This window comes from Pogonomyrmex barbatus, unplaced genomic scaffold (genome assembly GCF_055798465.1).
Source record: "Pogonomyrmex barbatus isolate J1 unplaced genomic scaffold, ASM5579846v1 scaffold6, whole genome shotgun sequence".
NCBI classification, from domain to species: domain Eukaryota; kingdom Metazoa; phylum Arthropoda; class Insecta; order Hymenoptera; family Formicidae; genus Pogonomyrmex; species Pogonomyrmex barbatus.
The window spans coordinates 2892276-2899860 of record NW_028297160.1 but is presented as its reverse complement, the minus strand read 5'-3'; positions in this window follow the sequence as shown (position 1 = coordinate 2899860).

Below are 7585 nucleotides of genomic sequence, written 5' to 3'. Positions count from 1 at the left end.
CAGATGAAACGCGAAGTGGATGGAAAATCGAAAATGCTCTTTTGTTATTGCCATCGTGAACACTACTGATTTTTGAGATTATGTGCATTAAATCGTATGGCATTTTAAAAGGCCAAATGTTAACGCTTTAAAACCGCAAAAGGGCGGGAAGATATATAAAATTTAAATTGTTATTTTGGTTGTATGAAATCTAAAGCTCAGAACTTTTTTGTACACCTAATATATATATAATAATATATATATAATAATATATATAATATATATATATATGTATATATATAGACATATTATATATATATATATATATATATATATATATAAATAATTAATTATTGTAAATAATAAGAAGTAAAAATATAAAAGCGGTAACAAATACCGCAAATTTTGTCAAGTCAAATATCTCACAATGTGTGATTAATACAAATACATATTGACATACTTTTTACCTTTCTATAGATGCAATGGAACAACGAATGTATGATGTGTATTTATTTATGTGTGTTCTATACACATACAAATTTCCTTTAAAAACCATAGCTTTTCAAGATTGATAAAAGATTGGCACATCCATTAAGATTCACCCTATAATATAAATATTATATAAATATATAGAAATATAATTATATACAAAATATGTCCATATATGTTTATATTAGTTTTTTTCTTTTGTAAAATTTCTGTTTGGTAAGAAAAGTAATAGTAATAATAAGAAGACGTAAAAAATAATTAATAAAGTTATTTTTGTATCGTTTATTTTACAAAAAGTTAAGTTTAAAGATAAGAGACAAAATTATTCGTATAATGATACATATTTATAATTAAAAAAATATATGGTTATATATGGGCAATTTTTTCTTATTTCTTCATACTTAACTTTTTTGTTAAAAAATAATGTGAAAATTATTTTTTTAGTTTTTTTGTATGTCTTTTTATTATCAGTTGTTATTATTTTTCTTATAAAAATCAGAAAAAAGATAATCGAGAAATACAGATGCCGTTAAAATGATATTATCCTGTTTATTATTTGGTAAGAATTATTTGTTGCTCTCAAGCACTAATCTTTTATTTCGCGTTATTTCGCGTTGCGATTCAGGAATCGCACGAATATCGATACTCGCACGCTATTATTATTAAAGTGTGAGAATTGGCATGAGAGTAATCGCCAGTAATGCACTTTATATAATTGCAAGGAGGTCTCGATTACCAGGTGCTCTCTTGAACATTTGGAAATAAAAATTAGAATATAGCTATGTCTTATTACTTTCTTATGTCCATTGTGCTACGTTTAATCTTTATTTCCAATTTTTATTTTCAAAATTTAATATTTATTCTTGTTCCTAACATTTCTTTCATTATGCATAAGGCCTATTTTCTTTAAGATAATAAATTATTATTTTATGATACGCTTTTGTATATATAATATATTTTTTATCATCTTTCTTATTTTTTTTATTTTTATTTCTTTTTTTTAATGTTTTAATGTATATACATATTTTTATCTTACATTTGGATATCTTATTATTTTATAAAAAAAGCTTCTTATTCTCAGACAAGTTAGTTTATTTATTAACAAAATAATAATTCTATTATAATTTGAATTTAAAATTTTATAAAAATAGTAGAAAAATTATATATTTTTTATTTAACATAATATTTAAGAATCAAGTACTAAGCAAGATTTTTGTAAATATATCTATCTTATCAAGGATAATCCTTTTTTTAAGTTTATTATAGTTAAATATAATATAATATATAAATAAAAATCTCTAATCGTTCTGCAATTGAGAAGTTACGCGCGCATCTATAACATTTATCTTTTATTGAGAAAAATATATATTTGTTACTGAACAAACTGTTTTTTCTCTGAAGTTTATTTATCAGGCTATTGCGAGCAGCGCAATAACGTACGTTGCATGGTAATCTTTGCTATTCTTATAACTGTACACACTTATAAATAGCGGTACAAGAGTTCTGGGAAAATCACGCGTTTCCCAGATCCTGTATCAGTCCTTTCATTTAACATTTAGTTAATATTTTGTAAAATTTAAGGGTTTCTACAAATACGAACTGTGCGTAACTTATCAATCTTGTAGAATAAAGGAAGATACTTCTTTTTCTAAATCAAAATGCGTTAAAATTATTGACAAAATAGAAGCACCTCCTTCTCGGTTTATGGAATGTTTCTAAAATATTCAATAAAAAAGTTTTCTAGTTATCTTCAGAATTACCAATCGTACATACATTGTAATAGAATTATTTTCTTTCGATCTGATATCTTCTCGGAATGACTATCACAATGAAGGTAATCACTTAGCTGATAAAAGGATGATAAATATATGAATGAATTACCGCATTCATCAGTGCTTACGAAACTAAAATTTAAGATGCAATTCACACTTTCATTATGAAATTTACGAAAAATAAATAATGCAATAATGCAACAATATTATAATATCTTAGATCGAAAGAATTGATTTTGCAGAAGCATGTAAAAAAATTTGATCGGATACGAATTTGAAAATAATTTTATTGAAACAAAATAATTTTATTGGATGCTCAAATTACTTGTTAGAATATCAAAAGTTTTTGTGATATTATTTCCATATTTAAGAGAATGTTACATAATTATTTTAATAGACCGATAAAATTATAATGATTATTATCTCTGTTTCTATCTTTAGATTTTAAAATATTTTAACAAAATCGTTCTTTTCGGACAATTATATTGTTGAAATAAAATATGTATCTCAATATTTAACATATTTATATATTTAATAATAATAAATTATGAATATGTATAATTATTAATTGTGTATAAAAATAATTGGAGTCAAGTTATATAAAGACATTAATAGAATCAATATAAATATTAATATGAAGAATTTATAATATCAATAAAAATATAAATTTTTTCACTTATTTCACTCAGATATGAATTATTTATACTTAGAGAGAGATAATCGCTATCATCGTTTACCACGTAAAACCGGAAACCGGTAACATAAATTCTATGTAATCATGACCGTGAAAAGATTCCAAGAGTGAAATTCTGGCGACAAGAAGATTATCGCTTTCTTTTGTAACTGATGTATAATAATTAATTAACATTAAGGATCTGTTCCTAACACGAAACTTGAAATAAAGTGATCAAAAAAAGATTTTACGATACTCCACGATAAAAGCTTAAAAAAAATGTATAAATGTGCCATTTATCAAAATATATAGATTTCGTTTCTTTCACACTCGTTTTTCTTCTTTCTTTTATTTTTCATACTACTTCAAGATTTGTTTCTCAGACCTTTCCGGATTCAGTATTGTTAATTCGACTAACGTTAATTCTGTAGATCCGGATAATTATTCATATTATTCAGCGACACGTCATTTCAGATATGTATTTTTTTTCACTCCTACGCCTTGCTCCTTCTTAATTCGATCATTCCGGTCAAGAATCGAGCGCGGTGAATGAGAAATAATGCGAAATTCACGAAGCGTTAAGGTAGACCAATTCGCTTCTATTTCGACGGAAGTTCCTGCTTTACAGACACACAGCTATTGCGGCTGTAACGGCGGCTTCTACTGTTCTTACTATATGGGTGGACGCGTTTAACGATGCGAGCACTCACAATCATGTCACGCACATGTGTCCGATGCAAAGTTGAACGTAATGCCTGTTGCGAAGATGAGTTTGGTGCTCGATTTACTGTACTCAAGTATCTGTTAATATATTCGAGAATTACAAAAGAATTCCGATTGTACTTGTGCAGATGATGCTAACATTACCTGAAACAGCAATTAGGAATGTGTCAGATATCGAAACACTGGCAAAAGCATACAAATTTTGTAAATTATTATTTTACTATTTTTTTTAAACATATCTATGTAAAAATTGAGTATATTTCTCTAATAATAACTTAGAAGTTATTTAATTTTTAAGTTTCTTCTTCTTATAGAAAAAAATCACAATATTAATACTAGATAATACTAGATAATATAAATAATATAAAATATAAGTAATCAGAATTAGATTATTTCATTTTAAAATTATTAATTTGATATACACAATTAATTATTTTTATATTTTATGTATGCTTAAATCTTTGTATAAATTACTAGTTTTTTATTCTTATAGTTAATCAATTTATCAAAAGTTGTCGTCATTCATTAAGAAAAATGTTAATTATAAATGTTTTCTTTTATAAAAGATTGTATTATATTTTAATTTCTTTATAATCTAAACTTATTTACCTGCTGAAACAGTATAAATATAAAACATACGTTTTTTCATATTTCAATAAGTTTTTGTTACAATATTATATAGACAGAAAATTATTAAAACAATTAAATTCTCACTTAGTAACAAAACAGTTTTGTAATAAGTTGCATACATATAAGCAATTTTATTTTTTATACAAGATATCTCAAGCTTTCCGTAACAATTATTAATTACAATTTCTTGAGATCATTTTAAAATAAAACTCTTAATATCTGGAAATACAAAGCTATAATAGTTTTTAAAAATTAAAAGTGTTTAAAATTGGTCATTAAACTATTTCACATATTTAGGTAATTATACAAGTATTAAAGCTATCATATAAAGTATTATTATAAATGAATAATAATTTTTATATTTTTATTACTGTGCAAAAATATTATGTCTAAGCACGCAAATTTTTTTAAATAAATTATAATAATCAATTTTAAATAATCTTAAGAATTTGTTCTTAATGATTGTCAAGGGAGATCTGAGACATCTTATATAATTAATTTCCTTAAAATACAAGTATATAATTAATTATTCAAGAAAATACAATATCGATAAATTATCAATGTAACATATTGACATATAGTAATTACAATCGTTCGTTCAATTAAAAAATCAAATTATTATAGTCAATTGATGGAAGAAATTGTTGGTTAGAGACATTATTATCTACTTTAGTATCAAATATCAAACACGGAAGATATTGAAGCTATGCGTTTAATCAACCTTTCAATTCACTATTTTTCCAGTTCATTAAAGATTCGAACACGAGGTAAATCGATAGAAGATTGCAGTTTATAAGCGATTAGGAATCGAGTATGATTGAATATTTATTTAAATATTCTGCACGGTCGCGCTTCCTTCCACGTGGGGTTGGACAGGGTATTAATGACTCATTCTAATGATGCAATCAAACCTGCGAACGCGCTATGTCATTCGAAAAACGGAATGCGCTTGCGATTAACGAAAGTGACTCATCATACAAATGCACGGTGGTCGATGACTGCTGGACGTTTTGCAAACCGTCATTACATGGTAATTTTTGATTGCTACTGTGTCGATTGTTGATTGCTACTTGTCGCCAGGGATTCTCAATTTTGCAATTTGGAGCAAATTTTAAATAACGATTCGGTAATAGATAAAACGATATTTGCAACTATTTGCTACCATCAGCAGGACACGAAGAAATCTTATTTGTATTTGTTATAGAAAATTTCAATATCTCGCATTTATCGCATTTATATATTTTTAAAATTGTTTATTAAAAAACATGTTTATTAAAAAATATTTATTTAAAAAAAAATATTTTTTACTTAATAGAATTTAATAACATTTATTAGTGTTATTTCTTGGAACTTTTTGGAAGAATTCGAACATACAAAATGTGAGCGAACGTTCTGTTAAACTCAATTGTTCAATTCTGCTGAATGTTAGAACGGGATGTAAACATGTAACGTTGATCCTTGAGAAAAGAGTCAACTTTTACGAGCGAAAACATTGAGAGGCACCAATAATTCTATTCCAGCTGTAAATCATACAAAATAATGAGCTCTTTTTGTATTATCGCTGATGCAAATGAATGACAGCACATTTATTTGTCTATTCAATTAGAAATACTTTACAAAATATTTTAACAGTATGTAAGCTTTAAATTTGAAATAGAGACCAAAATTATAATAAAAATAATAATTTATCTTAACATTTTTACTAATAAAATTAATATTAGATTTTTGCGAAGAATTCTGAGGCATCCAAGTACTTCAAAGAATCGTATTTGCACAAGGATCCTTCTTTAAAAAATTAGTATAATTGTTATAATTAATATAATATAATAATTAATCGATAGAATAATTAATTGATTGAATTAATATAATTGTTATAATTAATATAATAATTATAATAATTATATTGATAGAAAATTTATAATTTTCTTGTTATATTTATAAAAAATTACAAATATATTTATAAATAATTATAAAGTTTATTCTGCATTGATATAATTTTTTTATTATACTGTCGCAACAAGACATATATCAGACATATATCAAAAAGACATATCAAAAATTATTTTCTTATTTTGTAATCATTTTGTAAACTATTTAACAAAATTTTTCTTAATTTTTGTGATAACATAAAAATAATGATTTTCTAATTTTTTTACATTTACTACATCTTTGTTTGTAAAAATCTATAATAATTGAGAATTAATAAATAAATGTTTGAATATTTGAAATGTTATTACATAACATGTTATTACATAACATTAAAATATTTAAAAATTTACTTTTTAAGCATATGTCAATTTTATCATTTTATTCTTATATATATATATATATATATATATATATATATATATATATAAATAACTTTAATAATGGATAAGATGACAAAATGTCATGTTATTCAATGGACTTTTTTAATATATATATAAAAAATAATTTATTGTTATAAATTTCTTATATTACTTCAATATGATAATATTTTAAATAAAAGAAAATATGAATAGAGCAAAAAATATTATTTATGTAATCAAAAAAAAACAAAATTGTTAAAATATTAAAATCAACAAATTTTACATAACATATAATCTAAAATAAAATTAAATACACAAAAATTATGCGTAACCTTGTTCACACACTCGTACTTTGCTAGTCTTTGCTTGCTGTTATATTTATTTATTTATTTTATAAAAATATTGCAATACAAAAGGAAAAAAATATTAATACGTTATTATATACGTTCTTAATTATAATATATCGTAATTAAAAAAAAAGATAAAAATATTTACTGTTATGATTATGTGTTTCTTTATGAAAGAATTAAAAATTATCAAAAAATATAAATAAATTAAAAACAGATTTTTTTACTATACTTTCTATTTTTAAAAAACAAATTGAAATCAAGTTATTAAATCAAGAGATTATTGTTAAAAATATCTCCGATGAGTTTGACATTAAGTCTTCATCTTTTGTTATTAACTCAGAAATGTTAGTCACTTCATGGTCTTAGACTTCATTATCTTATCCCTTTTCTTCTATATCTCTACATTGTTTATAGATGCTAAATGCTAACTATGGGACAGAGATTCGACCTTTTTTAAAAATCGCTTCTGGAAGGTCAGGGACGACCGGAAGAGGGGGGGGGGGGGTGACACGGGTATGTCTTCGGAGACGGTTCGTCAAAGCGAGAGATCGGCATGAAAGATGCTGGTCGTTATTGGTCGAAAAACTCCCTGCTCGCCGCGGCCGCAGGTTTAAGATCCGGCTCCATGTCGGTTCTCCCGGCCCGGTTGTGCGTGCCGGCTGCGCTCCGTTCGGCTTTGCG